This window comes from Mytilus edulis, chromosome 1 (genome assembly GCF_963676685.1).
Source record: "Mytilus edulis chromosome 1, xbMytEdul2.2, whole genome shotgun sequence".
NCBI lineage: Eukaryota > Metazoa > Mollusca > Bivalvia > Mytilida > Mytilidae > Mytilus > Mytilus edulis.
Window position 1 is genome coordinate 59,230,812 of NC_092344.1, and position 18,927 is coordinate 59,249,738.

Here is an 18,927-nt window from a genome sequence, read left to right on the forward strand (position 1 = left end):
AATAAAACCTGCAAGTCTGACATGTACATCATAAAATATTTCAATACACCAAATATAGTAGACCAATTGCATATAGTATTGCAAACTAGATGTGTCAAAGTGACATGAAAAGCCCCGTCTCGAATAACACATGTGGACACAAACAGGATGGTAGTCTCACATATATATCAAACATCTGCTCAAAATCTGGAGGTGTATAGAAAATAAGTCTGCCATAACTGTTATTTTTAACAATTTATCAAAGTCCAAAGCCCATAATTTCGGCATAACTAAGTGGAGCGGAACAAAACTTAAACTTGATCTGTAACTCATCATGGTTAACTCACATGTCATAAGTGAAAAGCTGACTTGGCCCTTCCGGCCAGGTAAGCATAAAATGGCATAATAAATCAATGAATACAGAAATGGAGAACCCCACTCCCAGAGCCTCCTGTATTGTAATAAAATTACTCACATTCCGAGAATTTCCTTGACATAATTTTGATGTTGTGTTAAAGCACCATCCTGGTAAGTTTGTTTTTTTAAAATAACTGTTATGCACATCACTGTATGGACAGCTAAGTCTTTCTTTTCTAGCTTCCATGAATTTGGCTTTGATTTCCACAAATTTATATTTACAGATCACACTTGAAGAATCATCATTAAAGGCAACATACAAATATTCTTTCCAAGATACTGCATCTTGCGCTATTTTGTAGACTTTTGAGTTATGAATGCATCGGATGGGTATATGTTCATACGTGTTAAATTTCGTTTCAGCATTGATAACAGTACACATTTTTCCCAATTTAGAATGCTTTTCCTCTGTGTTAAATAATGCATAAACAAATTTGTCATTTTGGAATAAAGTTTTGTAATATACTCGCTTTGTCTTTTCAATATATGTGACTTCATACTGTGAGGAGTACTTTGTAAAAGAATTTTGAAACTTATAACTTGATATGGCATTGCAATTTGTGTCCACAGTTATTGTATTAAACTCTAAACAACTGGAAGATGCTATCATTAAAATATCTTCACCTCCCACCATTGTAGTGACAAATCTAGCTAATGGCTCTTTGAATTTCAGAGCTGTTGAGATTTGGAGCTGAGTAAGACTATGATTATAACTTCGACATCTCGTATTGTAATCCAATTCATAGATGCATTCAATTAAAGTTTCGTTGTTGTAGACAGTCAATAACCAATTCTTTAACTTGACAGTTTTATTGTGTATTTTTTGTTGAATGAGTTGAAGAGATGAACTTAACTGAATCAAACTTGAATCTCCTCCAATGTACACATAGTCTGTTGACACAGCTAAGTTAATAAATTTCTCAGTATAATTTCTGTATGATTTTTCACCACTACAACTGAATTCACTTGTGATGTATAATATAATGACCCAAAGACCAGACACTGTGTTAAGTGGCATTACTGAATAATAAGGTGGCAATACCCCTAAGAATCAAAAGCAGACATACACTCCCTTATGTATAATTCTGTTTCTAGAAGAATAAGAAGATGATCCCAGTATGACAAACTTGTTGTAATCTGAAAATACAAAAATAAATCATAATGAAAATTACCATGAGAAATCTCCCTGAATAGAAAAAAATGTTGTTTTGCTTCAATTGAAATGTGGCTTCCACAGTGGCGGATCCAGTGGAAGGGTTCTGGGGGTTGGAACTTGGAACCCTCTCCACTTTTTTTGGACAATCAATGCATTTGAACAGGGACATATAGTTGGAAGTTGGAACACACACCCCTCCCCACCCCCTTTATCCTGGGTTGGTAACGACCATCTGTTTGATCTGCAAAGTCAATGTCTCAAGACAGAGGGTCATACTGATGGATATCGATAAAAACAAAGAGTAAAATACTCAAATTTTTGCTTTTAATTCTTATCCATGTTTTCTTTGTTTCATCATATCATGATATGTTGTGAATAAACCACAATCATTGTGCTAAAGGGGGCTCGCAGGTCTAAATCATTTTTTTTTTCAATATACATGTAGGATTTCTCTATATTTTTCTCTAAATGTCTACTGCCTTGCCAAACTGTCTATTAATCATGTCTATGAAATATGTCTCCTACGGTGCCCAACTGTCTATTAAACTTGGAGCCGGTGACGTATAAAGCTGCACCCTGCATCTGGTTGTAATATGTACAACAATCAAACATCAACACCAAACTGAATGTAATTGAAAGACATCTAGAGGTCATTATACAGTCTTGAACAGAAGACAAAAAAAAAGAAAAATATAGCGAATTTTGGAGAATTTATATTATAACATGTACATGCATTTGAAATATTTAAGATATATTGTTTCAAATTTTTTAATTTTAGGTTTCCCCTAGCTACAATTTTAGAAAACTTGGATTTCAATCCTAGTCTATTAGAGGGATATTTGATTTTCATTGGTTGTACATGTACATATGGAATCTTATTTTATCATGAAGTCAGATTTGAAAATGAAGTTGTCAGTAAAGACCGAATGTCAGTTTTAGTCTTATATATATATAATTCTAAAATAACAAGGTCCAATTTGTCAGCCGTCATCAGGTAAAAACAACAATCAAAGAATTCAACTTTATATAAAGCTAAAAGAATTGAACGGAGGACAGTTAGTGAGTGAATGCTCCTTACTACATGATTGGAAGATATTACGAGACGTGAATAATCAAAGTTTATTGATTGGTTAGGACAATCCAAACATAGTAAAGGTCCTTCAATCCTGTAAAGTTTCGGATTTGTCCTCTCTATTTTAGCAATTAGATTTTTCCTGGTCATTAATCATGCATATTCATGATATTGGTACACAGGTAACTTTTATCTATAAATAGCCAAATCTTCTGGAGTTTTGTAAACAACAACGTTAAAAGATATAAAATACTTCATAACGTGTGACCTCACGTGTGTGGTAAAATTTGTTGATTGATGCTTGTGGCTATTCTAAATGAATTAATCTACAAAGCGAGAACACTTTCCATTTTCATCAGCTAAGAGATGGCTAGCCTTTTTTAAAAGGCTAATACTTGTATAAGACAATGATGTTGATTAAAAATGACACCACTTCAGACCCTTTCGTTTTCCACATAATTAATATTGGCAATAATTAACAAGTTCCGGGTCGAATCCATACCGATACCAATAGTATATTCACCTGTTACCTATTGTACCACCAAATGGTGTATTTATGATTTTGCTATATACACGGGTCATATTCACAGGGTTGACACTACTAAATTCAATCATTGTCACATTGTTCCCTATTGTAGTATTTAAATCAGTATAACTGTCTAAGATGACAATACGAATACTAAAAATCTGGACTTAAAAAGGCGTATAGATACAGTTTTCAATTTGTAAGCCGGAATGACGTAAAACAGAGAATCAAAGAATTCAACTTTATTTATAACTCATATAGGACAATGCTGTTGATTAAAAAAAACTCCATTCCAGGCCCTTTTGTTTTCCAAATAATTAATATTACCAATAATTGATAAGTTCCAGGTTGACAGTTTCTAACAGAAAGATTTTGAAAGCAGAGAAAACTGTACATCTTATAATCTTCATGACTTTATCAGATGACACTGATACCAATACTAAAATAAGGCTTAATTTACGCATAGATATATACTTTAATTTAGTCACGAACCCGTGAAATCTCGAGTGTGTTCTAGTGTACTTCAACATTTTAGTCTTACATGTATATAGTTATGTGTACATATATCACTGATTCAGTGGCAATGGTAAATAGACACTGACAAGTCTTAGATAACATTATATAGTTTTAAATGTTTGTTCATCAGTTGACTAAAATTAGGTGGAGGTGTGTTCTTATTTCCAACAGAGGGGCACTCAACCTATAATCAATTTGTGCATGAAGCAAATTGATAGTTTCTAGATACTGAATGAATTTATACCACAAGAAAGTTTTAACCTGTGCATATATACTTAAAATACGATAACAAAAAAATCATGTCTTTTTCAGGACTTCTGATCCAACCATGTATACGTAGTATGGCATGTTTTTGAGATTTGGTTTTGGTCGATGGATGTTCATGAAGGACCTGTAGTACAAAGTATATCACTGGATTTACCTCTTTGTCTCAGTGTATTATTAAAATACTTTGCTTTGAGCTCAGTTCATTGTAATGCAATTCATTCTTTGTAAAATAAAGATTTGACGGACAACTCTCATGTACAAGGATTTGTCAAAGAAGTATCACCTCTATGTACAATGTAAGTAATAGGGAGATAAAAGCATCCTATTTCGATTTTAACCAAACACTATATGTCCATTGACCAAATTTAAAAAAAATACCAAATTTACCCGACAATGCTACTCCCGCTACTAGCAATATAATGCTAGGTTGTTAGTACATCTGTACTGCCTACTGATGACTCACTCCTGAGTGTAAATGGTCCTTCAATTATGTTTAAAAAAAAATTATAAGGCCTATCTGTCATTCTGTTTCATTGTACATGTTTAACATTTTTCATTCATTTGTTTATTTCTTAATTTGTGTGAATTAACATTGTTACAGTAAATGTTAATTACTACACTTTCATACCACAACAAATACTGTATTGGCACATGTATCACTTATATTTGTATCCATATAACAAACAAAAAATGAAAAGAGAATAATTTTGCATAACCTATATGTCCATTGACCAAATTTTAAAAAAATACCAAATTTGCCAGACAATGCTACTCCCGCTACTAGCAATATAATGCTAGGTTGTTAGTACATCTGTACTGCCTACTGATGACTCACTCCTGAGTGTAAATGGTCCTTCAATTATGTTTAAACAAAAATTATAAGGCCTATCTGTCATTCTGTTTCATTGTACGTTTAACATTTTTCATTCATTTGTTTATTTCTTAATTTGTGTGAATTAACATTGTTACAGTAAATGTTAATTACTACACTTTCATACCACAACAAATACTGTATTGGCACATGTATCACTTATATTTGTATCCATATAACAAACAAAAAATGAAAAGAGAATAATTTTGCATAACCTTTTGAATATATAACTTTTTAGATATTTAGACATAGTAGCTGTTGAAAATATCCACTTGACATGCTTGAAATTCTATCAGATTACTTTTGGAGCAATTATCTTGACCTGATAAACAATTTTACCCAGTCAGATTTGCTCTAAATGCTTTGGTTTCAGAGATATAAGCCAAAATCTACATTTCCCCTCTATGTTCTATTTTTAGCCATGGCAGCCATCTTGGTTGGTTGGACGGGTCACGCCACACATTTTTTAAACCAGATACGCCAATAATGATTGTGGCCAAGTTTGGTTAAATTTGGCCCAGTAGTTTCAGAGGAGAAGATTTTTGTAAATGATTACAAAAATTTACGAAAAATTGGTCAAAATTGACTATAAAGGGCAATAACTCCTTAAGGGGTCAACTAATAATTTTGGTCATGTGACTTATTTGTAGATCTTACTTAGCTGAACATTATTGCTGTTTACAGTTTATCTCTTTCTATAATAATATTCAAGATAATAACCAAAATCTGCAAAATTTCCTTCAAATTACTTATTTCGGGGCAGCAACCCAATAACCAGTTGTCCTATTCATTTGAAAATTTCAGGGCTGACAGATTTTCACTTAATGAACAATTTACCCCATGTCAGATTTGCTCTAAATGCTTTGGTTTCAGAAATATAAGCCAAAATCTACATTTCACCCCTATGCTCTATTTTTGGCCATGTCAGCTATCTTGGTTGGTTGGCCGGGTCACGCCACACATTTTTTAAAATAAATACCCCAAAGATGATTGTGGCCAAGTTTGGATTAATTTGGCCCAGTAGTTTCAGAGGAGAAGATTTTTGTAATAGATTACTAAGATTTATGAAAAATGGATAAAAATTTACTATAAAAGGCAATAACTCCTAAAGGGGTCAACTGACCATTTCGGTCATGTTGACTTATTTGTAAATCTTACTTTGCTGAACATTATTGCTGTTAACAGTTTATCTCTATCTATAATAATATTCAAGATAATAACCAAAAACAGTAAAATTTCCTTAAAATTACCAATTCAGGGGCAGCAACCCATTAACGGGTTGTCCGATTCATCTGAAAATTTAAGAGCAGATAGATCTTGACCTGGTTAACAATTTTACCCCCTGTCAGATTTGCTCTAAATGCTTTAGTTTTTGAGTTATAAGCCAAAAACTTCATTTTACCCCTATGTTCTATTTTTAGCCATGGCGGCCATCTTGGTTGGTTGGCGGGGTCACGCCACACATTTTTTAAACTAGATTCCCTAATGATGATTGTGGCCAAGTTTGGATTAATTTGGCCCAGTAGTTTCAGAGAAGAAGATTTTTGTAAAAGTTAACGAAGACGGACAACGACAGACGACGGACGACAGACGCAAAGTGATTGGAAAAGCTCACTTGGCCCTTCGGGCCAGGTGAGCTAAAAACCAATAAATGTATTCTAATCTGAGGAACATTTTTTAACAAAAAATTTTACTAATAATACTGATGATAAATAGTAAGCAAATACATATAAACAAGAGGCTCTCAAGAGCCTGAATCGCTCACCTTAAATTTTTTGCTTAAATCTTCCATGAATGATTATTTTGGGTTTTCAATTTATATAAATGGCTCTTCGATTCTGTCATATCTTCTTCAAAAGCAAAAACAAGAGTGGACACACTGAAATGTCTCATTTGTCTCGTGTTCATAATATAATTTATGATGAAAGTATAAACTAGAGGCTCTAAAGAGCCTGTGTCGCTCACCTTGGTCTATGTGCATATTAAGCAAAGGACACAAATGGATTCATGACAAAATTGTATTTTGGTGATGGTGATGTGTTTGAAGTTCTTACTTTACTGAACGTTCTTGCTTCTTACAATTATATCTATAATGAACTTTGCCCATTAGTAACAGAGAAAAATATTTGGTAAAAATTTACATTAATTTACCAAATTAATGAAAATTGTTAAAAATTGACTATAAAGGGCAATAACTCCTTAAGCGGTCAATTGACCATTTAGGTCATGTTGACTTATTTGTAGATCTTACTTTGATGAACATTATCGCTGTTAACAGTTTATCGCTATCTATAATAGTAGTCAAGATAATAACCAAAAACAGCAAAATTTCTTTAAAAATTACCAATTGGAGGGCAGCAACCCAACAACTGGTTGTCCAATTCATTTGAATATTTCAGGGCAGATATATATTGACTTGATAAACAATTTAAATCCTTGTCAGATTTCCTCTAAATGATTTGGTTACAGAGTTATAAGCAAAAAACTACATTTTACCCCTGTTCTATTTTTAGCCTTGGTGGCCATCTTGGTTGGATGGCCAGGTCATCGGACACATTTTTCAAACAAGGTACATCAAAGATGATTGTGGCCAAGTTTTAATTAATTTGGCCCAGTAGTTTCAGAGGAGAAGATTTTTGTAAACAATAACTAAGATTTACGAAAAATGGTTAAAAATTGACTATAACGGGCAATAACTCCTAAAGGGGTCAACTGACCATTTCGGTCATGTTGACTTATTTGTAAATCTTACTTTGATGAACATTATTGCTGTTTACAGTTTATCTCTATCTATAATAATATTCAAGATAATAACCAAAAACAGCAAAATTTCCTCAAAATTACCAATTCAGGGGCAGCAACCCAATAACAGATTGACCGGTTCATCTGAAAATTTCAGGGCAGATAGATCTTGACCTGATAAACATTTTTACCCCTCGTCAGATTTCCTCTCAATGCTTTGGTTTTTGAGTTATAAGCCAAAAACTGCATTTTACCCCTATGTTCTATTTTTAGCCGTGGCGGCCATCTTGGTTGGTTGACCGGGTCACGCCACACATTTTTTAAACTAAATACCCCAAAGATGATTGTGGCCAAGTTTGGATTAATTTGGCCCACTGGTTTCAGAGAAGAAGATTTTTGTAAAAGATTACTTAGATTTATGAAAAATGGTTAAAAATTGACTATAAAGGGCAATAACTCCTAAAGGGGTCAACTGACCATTTCGGTCATGTTGACTTATTTGTAAATCTTACTTTGATGAACATTATTGCTGTTTACAGTTTATCTCTATCTATAATAATATTCAAGATAATAACCAAAAACAGCAAAATTTCCTCAAAATTACCAATTCAGGGGCAGCAACCCAATAACAGGTTGACCGGTTCATCTGAAAATTTCAGGGCAGATAGATCTTGACCTGATAAACATTTTTACCCCTCGTCAGATTTCCTCTCAATGCTTTGGTTTTTGAGTTATAAGCCAAAAACTGCATTTTACCCCTATGTTCTATGTTTAGCCGTGGCGGCCATCTTGGTTGGTTGATCGGGTCACGCCACACATTTTTTAAACTAAATACCCCAAAGATGATTGTGGCCAAGTTTGGATTAATTTGGCCCAGTAGTTTCAGAGAAGATTTTTGTAAAAGATTACTTAAGATTTATGAACTAGAAGGACCCTGTGTCGCTCACCTGATATTTTTATTTACAATTGTTGCATGATAAATGCAACTGTTGTACTGTCGTTTAGTTTCAGAGATATAATACTAAAAAGTGCATTTGAAACCTATGTTTTATTTCAGCCATGTGGGCAGGTAGGGTCATCATACACAGTGGTCCCTGGATATCCTAGTGGTGATTTAAACCAAGTTTGTTTAAATTCGACAGTTGTTTCAGGGGAGAATTTTTGTAAAATTTATCTAACAAGAAATGCAAAGTAATGAGAAAGTTGTGAAGTAGTTTTGTTGTTGCGTAACCCCCCCCCCCCCCCCCCCCCACCCACTTTGCCACCAGTGCAAGGGTTGTATAGCCAGCTGAGGTCGTGAAAAACTCTCTTTCTTTTGTTGTTGCAGATAGATCTTGACCTGATAAACAATTTTACCACATGTCAGATTTGCTCTAAATGCTTTGGTTTTTGAGTGATAAGCCAAAAACTGCATTTTACCCCTATCTTCTATTGTTAGCCATGGCGGGCATCTTGGTTGGTTGGCTGGATCACCGGACACAATTTTTAAACTAGATACCCCAATGATGATTGTGGCCAAGTTTGGTTTAATTTAATCCAGTAGTTTCAGAGGAGAAGATTTTTGTAAAAGATAACTAAGATTTACGAAAAATGGTTAAAAATTGACTTTAAAGGGCAATAACTCCTAAAGGGGTCAACAGACCATTTTGGTCATGTTGACTTATTTGTAGATCTTACTTAGCTGAACATTTTTGCTGTTTACAGTTTATCTCTATCTATAATAATATTCAAGATAATAACCAAAAACAGCAAAATTTCCTTAAAATTACCAATTCAGGGGCAGCAACCTATCAAAGAGTTGTCCCATTCATCTCAAAATTTCAGGGCAGATAGATCTTGACCTGATAAACAATTTTACTACAGTCAGATTTGCTCTAAATGCTTCGGTTTTTGAGTGATAAGCCAAAAACTGCATTTTACCCCTATGTTCTATTTTTAGCCATGGCGGCCATCTTGGTTGGTTGGCTGGATCACCGGACACAATTTTTAAACTAGATACCCCAATGATGATTGTGGCCAAGTTTGGTTTAATTTGGTCCAGTAGTTTCAGAGGAGAAGATTTTTGTAAAAGATAATTAAGATTTACGAAAAATGGTTAAAAGTTGACTATAAAGGGCAATAACGTCTAAAGGGGTCAACAGACCATTTTGGTCATGTTGACTTATTTGTAGATCTTACTTTGCTGAACATTTTTGCTGTTTACAGTTTATCTCTATCTATAATAATATTCAAGATAATAACCAAAAACATCAAAATTTTCTCAAAATTACCAATTCAGGGGCAGCAACCCAACAACGGGTTGTCCGATTCATCTGACAATTTCAGGGCAGATAGATCTTCACCTGATAAACAATTTTACCCCATGTCAGATTTGCTCTAAATGCTTTGGTTTTTGAGTTATAAGCCAAAAACTGCATTTTAACCCTATGTTCTATTTTTAGCCATGGCAGCCATCTTGGTTGGTTGGGCGGGTCACCGGACACAATTTTTAAACTAGATACCCTAATAATGATTTTGGCCATGTTTGGTTAAATTTGGCCCAGCAGTTTCAGAGGAGAAGATTTTTGTAAAAGTTAACGACGACGGACGCAGGACGACGGACGACGACGGACGACGACGGACGCCGCACGCCAAGTGATGAGAAAAGCTCACTTGGCCCTTCGGGCCAGGTGAGCTAAAAATGGTTAAAAATTGACTATAAAGGGCAATAACTCCTAAAGGGGTCAACTGACCATTTCGGTCATGTTGACTTATTTGTAAATCTTACTTTGATGAACATTATTGCTGTTTACAGTTTATCTCTATCTATAATAATATTCAAGATAATAACCAAAAACAGCAAAATTTCCTCAAAATTACCAATTCAGGGGCAGCAACCCAATAACAGGTTGACCGGTTCATCTGAAAATTTCAGGGCAGATAGATCTTGACCTGATAAACATTTTTACCCCTCGTCAGATTTCCTCTCAATGCTTTGGTTTTTGAGTTATAAGCCAAAAACTGCATTTTACTCCTATGTTCTATGTTTAGCCGTGGCGGCCATCTTGGTTGGTTGATCGGGTCATGCCACACATTTTTTAAACTAAATACCCCAAAGATGATTGTGGCCAAGTTTGGATTAATTTGGCCCAGTAGTTTCAGAGAAGATTTTTGTAAAAGATTACTTAAGATTTATGAAAAATGGTTAAAAATTGACTATAAAGGGCAATAACTCCTAAAGGGGTCAACTGACCATTTCGGTCATGTTGACTTATTTGTAAATCTTACTTTGATGAACATTATTGCTGTTTACAGTTTATCTCTATCTATAATAATATTCAAGATAATAACCAAAAACAGCAAAATTTCCTCAAAATTACCAATTCAGGGGCAGCAACCGAACAACGGGTTGACGGATTCATCTGACAATTTCAGGGCAGATAGATCTTGACCTGATAAACATTTTTACCCCATGTCAGATTTCCTCTAAATGCTTTGGTTTTTGAGTTATAAGCCAAAAACTGCATTTTACCCCTATGTTCTATTTTTAGCCGTGGCGGCCATCTTGGTTGGTTGACCGGGTAACGCCACACATTTTTTAAACTAGATACCCCAATGATGATTGTGGCCAAGTTTGGTTCAATTTGGATAAGTAGTTTCAGAGGAGAAGATTTTTGTAAAAGATAACTAAGATTTACGGAAAATGGTTAAAAATTCACTATAAAGGGCCATAACTCCTAAAGGGGTCAACTGACCATTTCGGTCATGTTGACTTATTTGTAAATCTTACTTTGCTGAACATTATTGCTGTTAACAGTTTATCTCTATCTATAATAATATTCAAGATAATAACCAAAAACAGTAAAATTTCCTTAAAATTACCAATTCAGGGGCAGCAACCCATTAACGGGTTGTCCGATTCATCTGAAAATTTAAGAGCAGATAGATCTTGACCTGGTTAACAATTTTACCCCCTGTCAGATTTGCTCTAAATGCTTTAGTTTTTGAGTTATAAGCCAAAAACTTCATTTTACCCCTATGTTCTATTTTTAGCCATGGCGGCCATCTTGGTTGGTTGGCGGGGTCACGCCACACATTTTTTAAACTAGATTCCCTAATGATGATTGTGGCCAAGTTTGGATTAATTTGGCCCAGTAGTTTCAGAGAAGAAGATTTTTGTAAAAGTTAACGAAGACGGACAACGACAGACGACGGACGACAGACGCAAAGTGATTGGAAAAGCTCACTTGGCCCTTCGGGCCAGGTGAGCTAAAAACCAATAAATGTATTCTAATCTGAGGAACATTTTTTAACAAAAAATTTTACTAATAATACTGATGATAAATAGTAAGCAAATACATATAAACAAGAGGCTCTCAAGAGCCTGAATCGCTCACCTTAAATTTTTTGCTTAAATCTTCCATGAATGATTATTTTGGGTTTTCAATTTATATAAATGGCTCTTCGATTCTGTCATATCTTCTTCAAAAGCAAAAACAAGAGTGGACACACTGAAATGTCTCATTTGTCTCGTGTTCATAATATAATTTATGATGAAAGTATAAACTAGAGGCTCTAAAGAGCCTGTGTCGCTCACCTTGGTCTATGTGCATATTAAGCAAAGGACACAAATGGATTCATGACAAAATTGTATTTTGGTGATGGTGATGTGTTTGAAGTTCTTACTTTACTGAACGTTCTTGCTTCTTACAATTATATCTATAATGAACTTTGCCCATTAGTAACAGAGAAAAATATTTGGTAAAAATTTACATTAATTTACCAAATTAATGAAAATTGTTAAAAATTGACTATAAAGGGCAATAACTCCTTAAGCGGTCAATTGACCATTTAGGTCATGTTGACTTATTTGTAGATCTTACTTTGATGAACATTATCGCTGTTAACAGTTTATCGCTATCTATAATAGTAGTCAAGATAATAACCAAAAACAGCAAAATTTCTTTAAAAATTACCAATTGGAGGGCAGCAACCCAACAACTGGTTGTCCAATTCATTTGAATATTTCAGGGCAGATATATATTGACTTGATAAACAATTTAAATCCTTGTCAGATTTCCTCTAAATGATTTGGTTACAGAGTTATAAGCAAAAAACTACATTTTACCCCTGTTCTATTTTTAGCCTTGGTGGCCATCTTGGTTGGATGGCCAGGTCATCGGACACATTTTTCAAACAAGGTACATCAAAGATGATTGTGGCCAAGTTTTAATTAATTTGGCCCAGTAGTTTCAGAGGAGAAGATTTTTGTAAACAATAACTAAGATTTACGAAAAATGGTTAAAAATTGACTATAACGGGCAATAACTCCTAAAGGGGTCAACTGACCATTTCGGTCATGTTGACTTATTTGTAAATCTTACTTTGATGAACATTATTGCTGTTTACAGTTTATCTCTATCTATAATAATATTCAAGATAATAACCAAAAACAGCAAAATTTCCTCAAAATTACCAATTCAGGGGCAGCAACCCAATAACAGATTGACCGGTTCATCTGAAAATTTCAGGGCAGATAGATCTTGACCTGATAAACATTTTTACCCCTCGTCAGATTTCCTCTCAATGCTTTGGTTTTTGAGTTATAAGCCAAAAACTGCATTTTACCCCTATGTTCTATTTTTAGCCGTGGCGGCCATCTTGGTTGGTTGACCGGGTCACGCCACACATTTTTTAAACTAAATACCCCAAAGATGATTGTGGCCAAGTTTGGATTAATTTGGCCCACTGGTTTCAGAGAAGAAGATTTTTGTAAAAGATTACTTAGATTTATGAAAAATGGTTAAAAATTGACTATAAAGGGCAATAACTCCTAAAGGGGTCAACTGACCATTTCGGTCATGTTGACTTATTTGTAAATCTTACTTTGATGAACATTATTGCTGTTTACAGTTTATCTCTATCTATAATAATATTCAAGATAATAACCAAAAACAGCAAAATTTCCTCAAAATTACCAATTCAGGGGCAGCAACCCAATAACAGGTTGACCGGTTCATCTGAAAATTTCAGGGCAGATAGATCTTGACCTGATAAACATTTTTACCCCTCGTCAGATTTCCTCTCAATGCTTTGGTTTTTGAGTTATAAGCCAAAAACTGCATTTTACCCCTATGTTCTATGTTTAGCCGTGGCGGCCATCTTGGTTGGTTGATCGGGTCACGCCACACATTTTTTAAACTAAATACCCCAAAGATGATTGTGGCCAAGTTTGGATTAATTTGGCCCAGTAGTTTCAGAGAAGATTTTTGTAAAAGATTACTTAAGATTTATGAACTAGAAGGACCCTGTGTCGCTCACCTGATATTTTTATTTACAATTGTTGCATGATAAATGCAACTGTTGTACTGTCGTTTAGTTTCAGAGATATAATACTAAAAAGTGCATTTGAAACCTATGTTTTATTTCAGCCATGTGGGCAGGTAGGGTCATCATACACAGTGGTCCCTGGATATCCTAGTGGTGATTTAAACCAAGTTTGTTTAAATTCGACAGTTGTTTCAGGGGAGAATTTTTGTAAAATTTATCTAACAAGAAATGCAAAGTAATGAGAAAGTTGTGAAGTAGTTTTGTTGTTGCGTAACCCCCCCCCCCCCCCCCCCCCCCCCCCACCCACTTTGCCACCAGTGCAAGGGTTGTATAGCCAGCTGAGGTCGTGAAAAACTCTCTTTCTTTTGTTGTTGCAGATAGATCTTGACCTGATAAACAATTTTACCACATGTCAGATTTGCTCTAAATGCTTTGGTTTTTGAGTGATAAGCCAAAAACTGCATTTTACCCCTATCTTCTATTGTTAGCCATGGCGGGCATCTTGGTTGGTTGGCTGGATCACCGGACACAATTTTTAAACTAGATACCCCAATGATGATTGTGGCCAAGTTTGGTTTAATTTAATCCAGTAGTTTCAGAGGAGAAGATTTTTGTAAAAGATAACTAAGATTTACGAAAAATGGTTAAAAATTGACTTTAAAGGGCAATAACTCCTAAAGGGGTCAACAGACCATTTTGGTCATGTTGACTTATTTGTAGATCTTACTTAGCTGAACATTTTTGCTGTTTACAGTTTATCTCTATCTATAATAATATTCAAGATAATAACCAAAAACAGCAAAATTTCCTTAAAATTACCAATTCAGGGGCAGCAACCTATCAAAGAGTTGTCCCATTCATCTCAAAATTTCAGGGCAGATAGATCTTGACCTGATAAACAATTTTACTACAGTCAGATTTGCTCTAAATGCTTCGGTTTTTGAGTGATAAGCCAAAAACTGCATTTTACCCCTATGTTCTATTTTTAGCCATGGCGGCCATCTTGGTTGGTTGGCTGGATCACCGGACACAATTTTTAAACTAGATACCCCAATGATGATTGTGGCCAAGTTTGGTTTAATTTGGTCCAGTAGTTTCAGAGGAGAAGATTTTTGTAAAAGATAATTAAGATTTACGAAAAATGGTTAAAAGTTGACTATAAAGGGCAATAACGTCTAAAGGGGTCAACAGACCATTTTGGTCATGTTGACTTATTTGTAGATCTTACTTTGCTGAACATTTTTGCTGTTTACAGTTTATCTCTATCTATAATAATATTCAAGATAATAACCAAAAACATCAAAATTTTCTCAAAATTACCAATTCAGGGGCAGCAACCCAACAACGGGTTGTCCGATTCATCTGACAATTTCAGGGCAGATAGATCTTCACCTGATAAACAATTTTACCCCATGTCAGATTTGCTCTAAATGCTTTGGTTTTTGAGTTATAAGCCAAAAACTGCATTTTAACCCTATGTTCTATTTTTAGCCATGGCAGCCATCTTGGTTGGTTGGGCGGGTCACCGGACACAATTTTTAAACTAGATACCCTAATAATGATTTTGGCCATGTTTGGTTAAATTTGGCCCAGCAGTTTCAGAGGAGAAGATTTTTGTAAAAGTTAACGACGACGGACGCAGGACGACGGACGACGACGGACGACGACGGACGCCGCACGCCAAGTGATGAGAAAAGCTCACTTGGCCCTTCGGGCCAGGTGAGCTAAAAATGGTTAAAAATTGACTATAAAGGGCAATAACTCCTAAAGGGGTCAACTGACCATTTCGGTCATGTTGACTTATTTGTAAATCTTACTTTGATGAACATTATTGCTGTTTACAGTTTATCTCTATCTATAATAATATTCAAGATAATAACCAAAAACAGCAAAATTTCCTCAAAATTACCAATTCAGGGGCAGCAACCCAATAACAGGTTGACCGGTTCATCTGAAAATTTCAGGGCAGATAGATCTTGACCTGATAAACATTTTTACCCCTCGTCAGATTTCCTCTCAATGCTTTGGTTTTTGAGTTATAAGCCAAAAACTGCATTTTACTCCTATGTTCTATGTTTAGCCGTGGCGGCCATCTTGGTTGGTTGATCGGGTCATGCCACACATTTTTAAACTAAATACCCCAAAGATGATTGTGGCCAAGTTTGGATTAATTTGGCCCAGTAGTTTCAGAGAAGATTTTTGTAAAAGATTACTTAAGATTTATGAAAAATGGTTAAAAATTGACTATAAAGGGCAATAACTCCTAAAGGGGTCAACTGACCATTTCGGTCATGTTGACTTATTTGTAAATCTTACTTTGATGAACATTATTGCTGTTTACAGTTTATCTCTATCTATAATAATATTCAAGATAATAACCAAAAACAGCAAAATTTCCTCAAAATTACCAATTCAGGGGCAGCAACCGAACAACGGGTTGACGGATTCATCTGACAATTTCAGGGCAGATAGATCTTGACCTGATAAACATTTTTACCCCATGTCAGATTTCCTCTAAATGCTTTGGTTTTTGAGTTATAAGCCAAAAACTGCATTTTACCCCTATGTTCTATTTTTAGCCGTGGCGGCCATCTTGGTTGGTTGACCGGGTAACGCCACACATTTTTTAAACTAGATACCCCAATGATGATTGTGGCCAAGTTTGGTTCAATTTGGATAAGTAGTTTCAGAGGAGAAGATTTTTGTAAAAGATAACTAAGATTTACGGAAAATGGTTAAAAATTCACTATAAAGGGCCATAACTCCTAAAGGGGTCAACTGACCATTTCGGTCATGTTGACTTATTTGTAAATCTTACTTTCCTGAACATTTTTGCTGTTTACAGTTTATCTCTATCTATAATAATATTCATGATAATAACCAAAAACAGCAAAATTTCCTTAAAATAACTGGTTCAGAGGCAGCAACCTAACAATCGGTTGTCTGATTCATCTGAAAATTTCAGGGCAGATAGATCTTGACCTGATAAACCATTTAACCTCATGTCAGATTTGCTCTAAATGCTTTGGTTTTTGAGTTACAAGCCAAAAACTGATTTTACCCCTATGTTCTATTTTTAGCCATGGTGGCCATCTTGATTTGATGCCCAGGTCACCAGACACAATATTTAAACTAGATATCCAATAATGATTGTTGCCAAGTTTGGTTCAATTTGGCCCAGTAGTTTCAGAGGAGAAGATTTTTGTAAAAGATAACAAAGATTTACAGAAAATGGTTAAAAATTGACTATAAAGGGCCATAACTCCTAAAGGGGTCAACTGACTTATTTGTAAATCTTACTTTGCTGAACATTTTTGCAGTTTACAGTTTATCTTTATCTATAATAATATTCATGATAATAACCAAAAACAGCAAAATTTCCTTAAAATTACCAATTCAGGGGCAGCAACCTAACAACAGGTTGTCCGATTCATCTGAAAATTTCAGGGCAGTTAGATCTTGACCTGATAAACAATTTTACCCCATGTCAGATTTGCTCTAAATGCTTTGGTTTGCGAGTTGTAAGCTAAAAACTGCATTTTACCCCTATGTTCTATTTTTAGCCATGGCGGCCATGTTTTTTGATGAAATGGGAATTAAAACACAAACTTTATTCTAGATACCCTAGGAATCAATCAGATGAAGTTTGGTTTGAATTTGTTCAGTAGTTTCAGAGGAGAAGATCTTTGAAATAGTTTACGACGACGGACGGACGGACGACGACAGACGCCAAGTGATGGCAAAAGCTCACATTTCCTTTTGGAAAGGTGAGCTAAAAAGATGAGGTATGATGCTAATGAGATAATTATCCACAAGAGACCAAAATGACACAGAAATTAACAACTACAGGTCACCATATGGCCATCAACAATGAGCAAAGCCAATACTCCATTATCAGCTATAAAAGGCTCCAAAATGGCAATGTAAAACAATTCAAACGAGAAAACTAACGGCCTTATTTATGTACAAAAAATAAACAAAAAGTGAATATGTAACGCACAAACAAACGACAACCACTGAATTACAGGCTCCTTATATCATGTTATCAAATCTATATATATCATCTCCCATTTAGAAAAAAAAACACATGAAAAAATGAACCTATTATGTGTTGCTCTCCTAGCTACAAAATGTATCCAAAATCAAAGATGTGGAACATATTCTATCATAATCATTTGGTAACTATTGTAATTACTGTCTCTTCCATGCCCGTCTTGAACATAAAACCTAAATATTAAATAAAGAAAACTCCTAATGCTCAGGTTGGTTGTCATCCTACAACACAGTTAATAACACCATATAGGAAAACATAGAACTCCCTTTTTTCATTAGACACTGTCAAACATCCAAACATACTATCCACTCTCATCTGTGTCCACACTTGTAATTATAATAATATATTTTAAAATGGTAATTAACCTTACCGAACTTTTCAAATTGTAAATCTGTACAGCACCAACTTCCACAAGATAAACAAAATTATTCCACTTAGAATCAACAATGATCAATATATTATCAAATTCACTAAAACTGAAAGTGACACTGACTGCACTTAAAGCATTTCAGTTCTTCCAAATTAAAATGACTTCTTCATCTTTACTACACAAACCAGGAAGTTACCTGATCTAAAAATAGAAATACTTATAATTTACTGTCCCATAAACTTAAAATCACCTATGGCCTTCAAAGTTACCTCATTACATGTAATTCAATATGAACACTGATGTTAACCATTTTACATACCACTATAAAAGTAGGTTTGGTCCAAATTGAAAATAAGGACAGTTATGTTGGTAATATGTAATGTAAAACGATGGTATTCACTATACAATATGTTTGTAAACAAGTCATGTCAAATGGTTGAATTTCACACACAATAACTTCCATCTAAATTTGAATGTAGGTGTAATGTTACATTTTTGTTCTTTACTTGGAAGTATAATCATTGTGTAGGGTGATGAAGTTCATATGGAATTAATACATACTCTATGTTCAAATTTTAAATGTCAAATTTTAGTTTTTATTTTTGCTCCGGCAATTTTTTCCTGTAACTAGACAACTGAATTTTTATT